A 13,568-nucleotide genomic window follows, 5' to 3' on the forward strand; every position below is an offset into this window, starting at 1 on the left:
TCTTCTCCCTTCGCCCTCCTCCTTACCCTTCTTTTTGTTCAAGTTGAGTTGGATTCCTATTAGTTGTAACCAAAAGACTCCTGGTAGGTGCAGTCTCGCATCTCCGTTGCTCACCTGTAAAATGAGATGCTAATGGTACCGATCACCTCCCACACAGGATTGTCATGCGATTTACATCAGTGGGTGCACATATAGTGCTTGTCACACCATGAGGGGCAGTAAATGGTATGTGTTATTTTTAAGGAGGTAGAAGAAACTGAATCCAGAAAATCTCATCCTCCCATCCCAGAAAGAAAGAGAGAGAACAAGACTGCCCCATGCATAAAACCGTAGAGAAGCCAGGATAAGAAAAGAGAAAGCACCGTGTCAGCAACTTCCTCCAGGGAGATGCTCTTTTCTAACTTGTGGTCAGGCAGAGGCAGCCTGGGGAAGCCACCATCTCCTGGGGTGTGAGCCAGCGCCCCCACCTTGCCCCACACTCACTCACACGCTCCCTCAGGGCCCCTCTTCAAGGCCAGGTGATGCTGGGCCCCATTCTGCTGGCAATTGCTAGAAACAGCAAGGGTTGCCAGAGAGGAGGGGAAAGGGGAGGTGAGCGGTTGGCAAGACAGAAACGGCTGATTTTGCAACGCAGTTTGGACAGAGGGAAAGCAAACTGGGAGAAAGTTAGCCAGGCCTCTTAGCCTCGTTCCTGCATCACTTGCGGAAAGAAGAGACACGCTGCCTGCACTCAGAAAATGCTCAGTTCAGGCTGCTTGCTTTCCCAGGCGGTTGGGACTGGGATGAAGCCAGTCCACAGGGCTCTGAGGCTGAGCAAAACTGTTAGCACAATGGGGGCAGCGTTCTCACAGGAGCCCAGTTGGCTGGATTCATCAGCAGAGGCGTTATGCAGCTCACAGGGTCTTGGAGGGGAGGGTCAGACAACCAGTGTCAGACTTCCAGCCTGGGACAACGCCCTCACGGCAGGGACTACCCCAGGGCACAGGCACCATGCATGGCTTGCACTGTTGATGCTGGCCCCTGGATGCTAGGAACCCCACAACTGTGCCCTAACCCTTACCCCAGAACAGAGTCCATGCAGCCTCGAGTTCCTCTTGTCCTCCCCTGGAGGCCAAGTCTATCCCGAATGTCTGAATGGGTAAGCCTAGGGTTTATGCCTTGTTACAAGGGGGTTAGGAAAGCCAGCATCAATCAGCCTTTGATCCTGGGAGGTGGGACTCATAATGTGGGAAATTTACCAGTCACAGGATGGAGTTGGAAAGGACAACCAACAGGGATGTATGCATCCTCCTGCAGCATTTCTATAGTGTGTGGGAGTGCATATGGTCCGCGCCTCCACGTCCCCTTTCTAAGGTGCTTTCGTCCTTAAAAACTCATTTGAGGCCCCACCAGCAACAAGAGCCCAGTCTGTTCATTTGGGTGTCACTGAGCACCTCTGAGCTCCAATTTCAAATGCAGCTCCAGGGACCATCTGGTCACCCCTTTCTTCTTGTGGCTCTGCTCTTTCAGGTCATTACTGTCCCTAAGACATGGACCCTGGCCTCTCCCCCCCTCCCCCACCCCCTTCCATATGGAGAGCTGAAACAGTCCTCATAGACATACCAGGCTCCTGGGAGGAGACACTTCCCCTAACACACCAGAGCAGTCGGCTCTGATTTGTCACAGACCCCTTAGGACTTCCCTCTGGTTTTCCCTCTGCAGAAACAAAGACCTTTTAAAGTGGCCTCAAAAGTGAATTCAGCCACCAAACCTAAGATACCAGGACAGAAGAAATGTTTTTTAAACACTGGGTTTTTGTGTGTCCCAAATGAAACCCCATGTGGGGGGAGAGAGTTGAGAAACTGCTCTAATAGTTTTTTCCTTAAGAAAAGCCTAAGGGCACCTGGGTGGCTCAGTGGGTTAAGCATACGACTTCGGCTCAGGTCATGATCTCGTGGTTCATGAGTTGGAACCACACTCTGTGCTGACAGCTCAGGATTCTGTGTCTCCCTCTCTCTGCCCCACCCCTGCTAGCCCTCTGTCTCTGTCTCTGTCTCTCTCCTTCTCTCTCAAAAATAAATAAAAATTTAAAAAAGAAAGGAAGGCAGGAAGGAGGGAGAAAGAGAGAGAGAGAGAGAAAGAAAGAAAAGGAGGGAAGGAAGGAGGGAAGGAAGGAAGGAAGGGAGGGAGGAAGAAAAGCCTAGAAAGCAGATTAGGGCAATGCTCCAGAGTGGTCCCTGCTTCACCCTCCCACTGCATTCCTGGGTCTGCTATTCACCTTCTGGTGATGTTCATGTGCTGCCGGAGTTAGCACTTGCCATGCTCCGCCCCAGGGCATTTCTGTTTGTCACTCAGTGCTTGTCTGCTGAATGACCAACCAGCTCTTCTGTGAATTCTGCTTGCGCCCCTAGGAGAGCCAGCTACCATCCCCGTCAACCTCCCACAACATTCAGTCTAAGATCCCTGTGGAATAGTTACTTAATGGTTTTATATTTATCCATGTTCTGTGAGTTTCCCTTTAGGACAGAGACAGTATATCATTTGCTATGGGGTCCCCAACAACTGGCAGAGTGTTTTTGAGTGGAAAGAAGGAAAGATGGTTGGATGGATGGTTGGATGGATGGATGGTTGGATGGATGGGTGGGTGGGACAGACAGACGCCTGAGCTTTGACAAACTTTCTGGAGCCAAGTGCCACTAGGGGGCAGTATGGAGAAGCTTTTCAAGGTCTTCCCAAACTCTTCTACCAGACCCTGGCTGGTGAGGTTTCCAGAGAAGCTTATTTTGTTCAACATTTTCATTGCGAGAGGAGTTGGTGCCTGATGGCTTGTGCAAGGACACACAGCTCCTGAGCTGGCCACCTGAGTGGGTCTGGCATCTTTCCCTTACAGAACACCCAGCTCCCTGGGTTCTGACGGCCCTGGGCTGGTAATCCTCCGGCAGCTTTGTACCCCTGGAGCCCTTTGTGGGACTGCCTGTCGGCCCCTGGTGGTGAACGTGTGCATCACAGAGGAGACGGACCACTGAGTACGCCATTCAGGGAGGGCCAACTGTGTCTTCCAGGCCCTCAGCGGGACCCCATCTTTGGTGACTTGAGCCCCCACCAAACTCCCTCTTTCCTTGACATGTCTCTTCTGTCCTTTTAGACCTTCATCACCTGAGCTTAGATTTCTCAGGAAAAGAAGGCCCCCATGCTCAGAGCATGTCCTACACTATGCTTCTCCTCTTCAAATTTACTTCTCTTGTGTACCTTGTCCTCTAGCCCTGCCTTTTAATTTCCTCTATCTCTTTGTGTGTTGCGGGGGGGGGGGGGGGCGGAGGGTGGGTGTTGGAGAGAATGCTAATATGGTGATGGCTCACTCCCTTCCCTCCTGGCTGTCCACACATTGTCACAGCAGACTCTTGAGGTCCATGCCTTAGCAGCGGGAGATATCCAGACTGCACAGAAAACCTCAAAATTTCCTTTTCATTCGTTCGTTCATTCATCTATTTAATTACTCAATTACTAAAAAATATTTTAAGCATCCTCTATGTGCCGGGTGCTGAAAAAATATATAATCTTTACGTTTGTTAAGACTTTAAGCACTTATGTGCTAGGCACCATGCTAAACGCCTGACAGTCATTTTCCTTATTATACAAGCCTGTGAGGGAGATGTTATTATTCCCATTTTACAGATGAGGAAGCAAAGGTCTAGAGCAATCACATCACTTGACTAAGTGAGTTACAGAACCAGGAGTCAAGCCGTGAAGGCGGCCACCCAAATGGTCAGGCATTTCTGTTGAAGTTCACTGTTGGGCTTGTGGTTGCTTGTGCCCAGGATTCTCCCAGAGTCTGCACCTTCGCAGGCAGCTGGGGAGCAGTTAAGCACATAGGCTCAAGGGATGAGCAAGAACTACAGAGACCTCTAGACCTGGGTCTGTGTTCACTTAAGCGTGTTATAGCTTTGTGGCTCCTAAAGTAGAATTCTAGAATGTTCCAACAAGTTCACTTCTGCAACTGTATATTAGTACTCTGTGTGGGACCCAGCATCACCTCAAAGCTGTGGCTCAGAGTCCCTCCAGGGTCACTGGGATGGGAGTCAGGAACCTGGGTCTGCTTGACTGGGACCTAACAAGCCGCTTGAGCTGGACCCCCTCCTCTTGCCACATGGCCTTCTGCTTTATCTGTAAGTATATAAGACTTCATCTGTAAGACTGTAGTATCCCATGTAAAATATACTTCGTGTCCCGGAGAGCTGTCCTCAGATGAGATAAGAGCATGAGTGTGAACGTGCCCTTACATAATCCTTGTGCCCTCATTATCACCACAAGCTGGGCTGCTGTGTTTTGATTGGGTCCCCTGGGGGCCTAGTTGTTCCTAGCCTTCAGGACTGCACAGGTCAGGATAATTTTTTGTTATGAATCTCCATGAGTTCCATAGCGTTGCTTCCTTTTAAAAATGACTGCCATAAATACTCTGCTCTAAAAGAAAAAGAAGTTTAATACAAAAGTAGGCAGGATATACTCCAAAAAAAGTGGATGTGTTTAGCCTCGTGAAAAGCTATGTGGTCAACAGGCACCTGGGTGGCTCAGTCAGTGGAGCATCCGACTCTTGATTTTGGCTCAGGTCACGATCCCAGGGTTGTGGGATCCAGCCCTGAGTCAGGCTCTGTGCTGAGAGTGGAGCCTGCTTAAGACTCTCTTTCTCTCTCCCTCTGCCCCTCTCCCTGCTCGTGCGTTCCCTCTCTATAATAAAAAATAGCAAAAACTAAAAAGCCCCACAAAACTATGTGGTCTATATTTTTTTCATTTCGCTTTAGATCAGTGGGAATTGAAGCAAGGACTGACCTCTGGGAGCCGTCGCTGGAGAGTGTATGTAGTTTACAGGGGCACTCTTGGATCTTGCAGCCAAGCCCTCCCTGGGCAGCGAGAGGTGCACTAAATACGTCATGGGGCAGCCACATGCGTGAGAGAACTGAAGGACAGAATAGAAAAATGAGTTCCAGGAAATGTTTTTAATGTGTATTACAAAATAGCATGTGCAGGGGCACCTGGGTGGCTCAGTTGGTTGAGCGTCTGACTTCGGCTCAGGTCATGATCTCGCCGCTCGTGGGCTGGAGTCCTGCGTCGGGCTCTGGCTCTGTGTTGACAGCTCAGAGTCTGGAGCCTGCTTCGTATTCTGTGTCTCCATCTCTCTCTGCCCCTCCCCCACTTGTGCTCTGTCTCTCTCTCAAATATGAATAAAAGCATTAAAAAAAAAAATAGCATGTGCAGCATGAATGAACTCCCAACCCCCCAATTTGTAAAGTGCTTGTATGCCAACAGGCAGCCCCAAATGCACAGAAAACAAAAACAAAAATAAAAACAAAAACAAAAACAAAAAAACACCAGAAGGCTATACAGCAAAATCCCATGGGGTTATCTCTGTATGGAAGAATGATGTCTGGGTTTATTTTCTCTGAGTTATTTCTTGCATTTTCTAAATCTTCCTGTTTTGTAATCAGAAACCCAGAACAAATAAAGTAGCCAAAAAAAAGAAAGAAAAATGACGCAAGATGAATTATGCCACACTCTGTGTGAGACTTCGGTCTCCTTGGGACCTGCAGAATTTCAGTGAAGCCACATCCTGGACTGTAGAAGGCTCTTCTGGGCTTGGGCTGGCACCACTCATCTCCTGCCTTTGCTTTTCTCGGGCTGGGCCTCGTGTCTGGCTTGCGGTAAGTGCCCCATCTGTGTGTGCCGAGTGGACCACTTTCCTTACTAGGAGGGCCAGGGTGGCTCCTGGCCAAGAGGGGACCACAGAGAAAAGCTGCCACTTAAGTAGGGATGGGCCATCCCTAAACTGCATTCCTTTCTGAGTTTAAAATTGTGTGTCTGAAGCCTTTGATTGCTTCTCTCCTCAGAAGCCTGGAATGAGGTAACCAGCAACATTCCTTCTTCCCGGTGCCATTAAAATAAAGACTCTGTCTCGGAGTGCCTGGGTGGCTCAGTCAGTTAAGCAACTGACTTCAGCTCAGGTCATGATCTCACAGTTCGTGAGTTTGAGCCCTGCATTGGGCTCTGTGCTGACAGCTCAGAGCCTGGAGCCTGCTTCGGATTCTGTGTCTCCCTCTCCATCTGCCCGTCCCCTGCTCATGCTCTGTCTTTCTCTCTCAGGAACTGAATAAACATTAAAAAAAGAAAGAAAGAAAGAAAGAAAGAAAGAAAGAAAGAAAGAAAGAAAGAAAGAAAGAAAGAAAGAAAGAAAGAAAAAGAAAGAAAAGTCTCTGTCCTTAAAACAGCAGCAGGGTTTGGGGAGGATAGGTCTCTTCCCATTGATCAGGCTTCTTGCTGACAAGCAACAGGAGTTAATTCCGGCCAATTTAAGCAAGCAAGAAATGCATTGGAAAGCTTTCTGGTAACTCCCAGTTTGGACAGGAAGACTAGAGCCCATTGGTAAAACGAGCAGGACCCAAGCCATTGGGACCACTGCTGAGTCCCCCGAGCTGTGTCTCTGCCACAGGTCTCAGTCTTCTTATGATTTTGAGTCCTGACAGATTTACCATAGGGCTTGAGAGCACAGGCCCTGGAGCCAGACCGCCTGGTCTCAGATCCCATCTACCAGGACCTAAAGCAAATTCCATGACTTTTCTATGCTTCCGTTTTCACATCTGTAAAATAGAGATAATAAAAGTACCAGCTGGCATTCCTTATCTTTTGCTATGAAGCAAATTACCCCCAAACTCAGTGGCTTATAACAACAATAAACATTTATTACCTCAGTTTCTGCGGGTCAAGTATTCAGGAGCAGCTTAGCTCGGCGACTCTGTCACGAATTCTCCTGAGGTTCCGTCAGAGGTAGGTCAGGGGTACAGTAGTCGAAGGCTCAGCTGGGGCTGGAAGATGTTTCCAAGGTGGCTCACTCCTGTGGCTGGTAAGTTGGTGCCAGCTGGTGGCAAGGGGCCTTAGTTTCTCCCTAACTGGGCTGCTTGAGGATCCTCACAACATGGTGGCTGCCTCACCCGCCAGAGCAAGAGATACTGGAGAGAGCGCCAGCAGAAGGTACATCCTTTGTGTGACCTAGCCTGTGACGTCACATCACATCACTTCTGCTATAGTCACTCTTTAGAAGAAAGTAAGTCCAGCCAGAGTGCAAGGGGAGGAAAATTAGCCTCCACCTTTTGAAGGGAGGTATATGAAAAAATTTGCAGCCATATCTTATAACCACCACAGTACCTCACAGAATCATTACAAAGATTAAATGAGTTAATAGTAGTGTTTAAGATAGCGCCTAGAATGTGGTAATTACCACATAGATGTTTGATTGCTGGTAGTAGTAGTAATATTCTTATTCTCCCCCACCCACCCTGCCAGTCGGCCTGTTCCTCACTGTCCTCCTCCAAAGTTACCTCAGAAGTGGAGGTGATCCTTGACTTTACTGGCTCCTAAGTCCCCCTCAGGGAAGCAGGAGCTGCTTTCGGACCGGTCCCACCCTTTTTATCTACCTCAGGAAAGAGTCACGCTGGGACTCCAATGACAGTGGTCAGGCCTGGCTGTTCAGCACAAGGGAGTCAGCCCCTTTGTACATCTCAGTCCTCACAGCTGCTGCAAGGCCGACCCTTGCTTTCTGCTCTTCAATTCCTCAGGGGAGACACCCGCAACAGGGAGCTGGAGGAAATTCCCCGGGCAAATGATTGGCCCAGTGAGACACACACAGGGCCTTGCCCAGTTGGTGATAGGGTAGGGGTTGGCCTTTGAGAGCCTGGACAGAAACCAGTGGGCAGGAAGAGCCAGCGGGAAGGACCGTTGCTGCCACAAGCCCACACACTCTGAGGCAGAGCCACAGCGAATGAACGAGCGGGCTGTTCCCTGCAGAGGATGCCTGCCTGAGGGGCGCGTGCACAGGCTGAAACCCAGCCAGGCCCCGCTTGCCAAGCCCGGAGCCTTGGCTGCATCAACCCTGAGGAAGAGGTGCCTTTTCCTAACCGTCTGCTCAGAGGGGGCACTTTTTCTAATTTATAGGACACATTGCATGTGCTAGCTGTGGTTGGGCCACCAGATCTTGTTTAAAGATCCCTTCCCGGGCTCTGGTATGTATTTCACCACCAGGGGCTGATTACTTGTCCCTCTGGGGTTTAGCGTTTCCATTTTCCAGCTCCTACTTGGGCTTCCTTCTTCCATCTCACAGGTACGAGGCGGACAGTGGAGAGGACCACAGGCCTGAGGCGCACGAGAGCACCTGCCCTTTCCCAGGTGCGGCTTGGTCTCCAATGCCTTCCGATGTGCCGGAATGCTGCTCAGAACTCATCTACCTGGGAACTCTGGGGCGGCCTGGAAGAAGGAGCACCAGGGGCCTTTCTCAGAGCACGAGGCGGCCTTCACCTCCCCCACCCACCCTGGCCTGGCCTGGCCAAGGCAGTTACCCAGCTGGGCATGGTCAGGGCAATTGGGTCTGGGGTGCGGCGGGAACCCTCCTTAGCAGGATAGGAAGAACAGAGGTAGGAGGAAGACTTAAAATCTTTACACGACGGCAGCACCCTTTGCATTCTGCTCTGGAGTAGATCCTGATTTTGCAGGAGACACTCTGATGTCTGCAAGGACTTATGTCTCAACTCGGATCGATACAGTCAGGTGAATAGGGAGATGACAGATGACAGATAGACTACTCACAGGAGAGGTTTGCAAAGGAAGCGATGGGCCAGCAAGCATTTTTATACAAACTTTGTAAACTTTTTCTAGAGGAAAATTTGAAAAACCACATGCAGAAAAAGTCCTCTGCTCCTGTCTGGTTAAAAATATAAAATAAACAGGCACAGAAGTCATCCTTCAATGTGGTCTTCCCTTTAGCCCCAAAACCAGACTGTTCATATTTACACTTGGTGAATCCTCGTCTCCATTTCTATCATTTTATCTAGAGTGGAAGAAGCAGAGGAGCATGATAATAATAGTATTTTTTTTAAGCCTAATACCATTTTGTTTTATTTTTTATTAAAATAACATTAACAGGGGTGCCTGGGTGGCTCAGTCAGTTGAGCGTCTGACTTCGGCTCAGGTCATGATCTTGCAGTTCCTGGGTTCTAGCCCCGCATAAGGCTCTGTGCTGACAGCTCAGAGCCTGGAGTCTGCTTCGGATTTTGTGTCTCCCTCCCTCTCGCACCTCCCCATTCATGCTTTGTCTCTGTCTCTCTCAAAAATAAACATTAAAAAATTTTAAAAAATAACATTAACAAATAATATATTAGTTTTGGGTGTATAAACATAATGATTTGATATTTGTATACATTGCAAAATGATCACCACTATAAGTTTAGTTAACCTCCATCATCTAATTACAATTTTTTTTCTTATGATGAGAACTTCCAAGCTCAGCTCTCTTAGAAACTTTCAAACAGGCAAAACAATATTGGTGACTACAGTCACCATGTTGTACATGATATCGCTATGACTTACTTATTTTATAACTGGAAGTTTGCACCTCCTGATTTCCTTCCCTCATTTTACCCACTCCCCAAGCCCCCTCCCTTCTGGCAACTACCACTATGTTCCCTGTGAATTTGTTTTTGTTTTTCTCATTTGTTTTGTTTTTTAGCTTCCACATATAAGCAAAATCATTTGGTATTTGTCTTTTTCTGACTAATTTCACTTAGCATAATACCCTCAAGGTCCATCCATGTTGTTGCAAATGGTATATTTCATTCTTTATGGCTGAGAAGTCCTCCATTGTGTGTGTGCGTGTGTATCTCACATCTTTTTTTTTTTTTTCACATCTTCTTTATCAATTCATCCATTGATGGACACTTAGGTTGTTTTCATATCTTTGGTATTGTAGACAATGTTACAGTGAACATAGGGGTGCATATATCTTTACTTTTTTTTAATTTAGAGAAGAGGGTGGTGGGGAGAGGGAGAGAGAAAGAGAGAGAGAGAGAGAGAGAGAGAGAGAGAGAGAGAGAGAGAATGCTAAGCAGGCTCCCTGCTCAGTGCAGAGCCTGACATAGGGCTTGAGATCATGACCTGAGTTGAAATCAGGGGTAGGATGTTCAACCAACTAAGCCACCCAGGCACTCCTATATCTTTTCAAATTAGAATTTTCATTTTCTTCCCACAAATACCCAGAAGTAGAATTGCCAGATCACATGGTAGTTTGACTCACCAAGAAAAAAGGAAGAGGGCTTAAATAAATAAAATCAGAAATGAAAGAGAAGTTACAACTGATATTGAAAAAACACAAAGGATCATAGGAGACTACTATAAAAAATTATATGTCACATATTGAACAAATAGAGAAATGCATAAATTCCTAGAAATAGACAATCATCTAAGACTGAATCATGAAGGAATATAAAATCTATACTAGACCAATTACTAGTAAGGAGATTCAATTAATAATTAAAACCCACCTAACAAACACAAGTCCAGGCCCAGAAAGCTTCACTGGTGAATTCAACCAAACATTCAAAGAAGATTTAAAACCTATCCCTCTCAAGCTCTTCCAAAAAATTGAAGAGGGGATAAATCTTCCAAACTCATTTTATGAGGTCAGCATTATCCCACACCAAAACCAGAGGAGGACACCATGAAAAAAGAAAATTTCAGGACACTATTCCTGATGAACATAGATGTGAAAATCCTCAACGAAATATTAGCAAACCAAATTCAACAATAAATTAAAGAATCATTCACCATTATCAAGTGAGATTTATTCCAGGGATGCAAGGATGGTTCAATATCCACGAATCAATCAAATATCACATTAACAAAATGAAGGATAAAAATTATGTGATCATCTCAATAGATGTAGAGAAAGCAGTTGGCAAAATTTGGCATCCACTTACGATAAAGACTGTCAATAAAGTGGGTATAGAGTGAACGTACTTCAACATAATAAAGGCCATATATGACGAGCCCACAGCTAACATCATACTCAATGGTGAAAAGCTGAAAGCCTTTCCTATAATACCAGTACAAGACAAGGACACCCATTCTCGCCATTTTTATTCGACATTGTATTAGAAGTCCTAGCCAGAACAAAGAAATAAAAGGCATCTAAATTGAAAAGGAAGAAGTAAAACTGTCACTATTTGCAGACAACATTATTTTATTTATAACCCTAAAGACTTCACCAAAAATACCTGATAGAACTAAGAAACAAATTCAGTAAAGTTGCAGGATACAAAATCAATATACAAAAATCTGTTGTGTTTTTATATACTAACAATGAAATACCAGGAAAAGAAATTAAGAAAACAATCCCATTAACAATTGCATCAAAAAGAATAGAATACCTAGGAATAAATTTAACCAAGGAGGTGAAAAACCTATGTACTGAAAACTATAAGACATTGATGAAGTAAATTGAAGAAGACAAAAATAAATGGAAAGATAGTTCATGCTCATGGATTAGAAGAATTAATATTGTCAAAATGGCCACATTAAGCAAGCTACAGACTCAGTACAATCTCTATCAAAATTCTAATGGCACTTTTCAGAGAAATAGAACAAACAATCCTAAAATTTGTGTAGAACCATGGAAGACCCAACTCGCTAAAGCAATCTTGAGAAAAAAGAACAAAACTGGAGGCATCATGATTTCAAGCTATATTACAAAGCTATAGTAATAATAGCAAGTAATGACCATGAGCAATAAAAGCAACTCTCATAATGAGGGCTCAGCCTGTAGTTTCGGGCCATGTTGACTCTGAGGAACTTGTGAGGTCAATTCACCCTGACGACTTCACATCCTGTCCCACGGACCAAGGATATTTTGCAGCCATGCACACCTGGGGTCAGAGCACAAAGCTGAGGCTCACCTGTGGTTAGAGGGATTACAGTTTCCCAGGAAACCTCAACAAGGAAAATAATACCATTTCTGGCTTTTGCCACTAGGTGGGACTTTACAACAGAAGTCAAGTCTGGTGAGGCAATAGCATCTGTTACAGGGTTCTTTTTTTTTTTTTTTTTTTTTTTGTATTTTTTTTTAATGTTTTTATTTATTTTTGAGACAGAGAGAGACAGAGCATGAGCAGGGAAGGGACAGAGAGAGAGGGAGACGCAGAATCGGAAGCAGGCTCCAGGCTCTGAGCCATCAGCACAGAGCCCGATGCGGGGCTCGAACTCACAGACTGTGAGATCATGACCTGAGCCGAAGTCGGACGCTCAACCGACTGAGCCACCCAGGTGCCCCTGTTACAGGGTTCTTTAACTTCAACACTATTGGCATTTGGGGGCTGGACAATTGGCTGTTCTGTGCTTTGTGCAGTGTCCAGCAGTAGCTCCCACCTCTCCCCTACCCATTGAATTCCAGTAGCAACCTTTGAGTTGTGACAACCAAAGTGTCTCCAAACATTACCAATGTCTCTATCTCTACAGCCACAGTGTGCGTGTGTGTGTGTGTGTGTGTGTGTATTTAAAAATCACCCCTGGTTAAGAAGCACTGCTCTGGGGGTGCCTGGGTGGCTCGGTTGGTTAGGTGTCCGACTTTGGCTCAGGTCATGATCTCACGGTCTGTGAGTTCGAGCCCCGCGTCAAGCCTGTGCTGACAGCTCAGAGCCTGGAGTCTGCTTCAGATTCTGTGTCTCCCTCTCTCTCTGTGCCTCCCCCGCTCACACTGTATCTCTTTCTCAAAAAATAAATAAAAATTTTTTAAAAATTAAAAAAAAAAAAGAAGAAGCACTTCTCTGGTGTTTAAGAGCAGGGGTCCCGTAGCCAGACCACTTAAATTTAAATCCCAGTGTCTGTGGCGACTTAATGAGCACCCAACGAGCTAATAAATGTAAGGGTACCATGGTCACAGAATTTATCCTCCAAACCAGGGCAATTTGAAAAAGAATGAGGGTTCTAATAATAATTTCATAAATGGAGACTGTCTCAGCCAACAAGGATGTGTGGTCAGTCCTTAAGTCTATAAACAGTGTCGAGCACTGGATGACTTGTGTGTTAAGTGCTTTTACATGTAGGAGCTTCATTTAATCCCCTCAAGACCCAGCAAGATCAGTTCTATTATTATTCCCTTTTTGTATATGGAAAGACTGAGACACTAGAAGCTAACTTGCCCAACATCCCAAGGTGAGTTGTACAGTCTGAATTCTGGTCTTGGCAGGTGAGTTTCCAAGTCTGTGCTCTTAGCCACATGCCCACATGTGCTTGGTTGGGTGCCCAGGGAAACACGGTGCTGCTCAACATCCATTGGTCTCCATGTGAACGACTAGCTCTAGGTCATTCACAGCTGCAACGTGAAGCCCATTTAAAACGCTCAGTTTTCAGAGGTACTGTGATAAAAAGCAGAAACATGAAAGTCATTGTGGAGCAGGAAATGAGAGTGGCAGTGCCCAATCTGATTCCCAGTTTTGTAGAGCTCAACAGGTACACTCATCCCACTGGGAAGTCACTATGTCTGCTTAAGAATGAAACAAAAAAATTATTTTTTGTTTCCACAGATGGCTACTGAGCTCTTAAGACATAAAGTCTTAGTAAGTCATTTGGATCCAGCTGCTTAATAAATTCAACTGTTAGGTAGTTCTTTTGGCCTGAGGGGTGCCATGAAGGCAATGTAAAAGGAGAAAATTTGGGAAGCTTTGCACTCACCATTTTGCCATCGGAAGAACTCCGGAGAGTAATTATGGAGAAAGCCC

The sequence above is a fragment of the Panthera tigris genome, chromosome D2 (genome assembly GCF_018350195.1).
Source record: "Panthera tigris isolate Pti1 chromosome D2, P.tigris_Pti1_mat1.1, whole genome shotgun sequence".
NCBI classification, from domain to species: domain Eukaryota; kingdom Metazoa; phylum Chordata; class Mammalia; order Carnivora; family Felidae; genus Panthera; species Panthera tigris.